Raw genomic sequence first — 468 nt, 5'->3', positions numbered from 1 at the left:
GAGGAAGAAAAGGGGAGTATGTCAGAGGGGGAGACGAACCAGGAGAGATGATGGACTCTGAAAAACAAACTGAGGGTTCTAGAGGGGAGGGGTGTAGGGGGATGGGTTAGCCTGGTGATGGGTATTGAGGAGGGCACGTTCTGCATGGAGCACTGGGTGTTATGAACAAACAATGAATCATGGAACACTGCACCAAAAACTAATGATGTAATATATGGTGATTAACATAACAATAAGAAAAATAAAAAAAAATAGAGCTACTCTATGACCCAGCAATTGCACTACTAGGTATTTACCCCAAAGATTCAGACGTAGTGAAAAGGAGGGGCACGTACACCCCAATGTTCATAGCAGCAATCTCCATGATATTCAAACTATGGAAGGAGCCAAGATGCCCTCCAACAGATGAATGGATAATGAAGATGTGGTTCATATATACAATGTAATATTACTCAGGCATTTGAAAGG

The sequence above is a fragment of the Callorhinus ursinus genome, unplaced genomic scaffold (genome assembly GCF_003265705.2).
Source record: "Callorhinus ursinus isolate GAN/ISIS: 27379988/994484 unplaced genomic scaffold, GSC_fseal_2.0 scaffold52, whole genome shotgun sequence".
Lineage (NCBI taxonomy): Eukaryota > Metazoa > Chordata > Mammalia > Carnivora > Otariidae > Callorhinus > Callorhinus ursinus.
The sequence above is the reverse complement of the archived record's forward strand: the minus strand, read 5'-3'. Positions refer to the sequence as shown.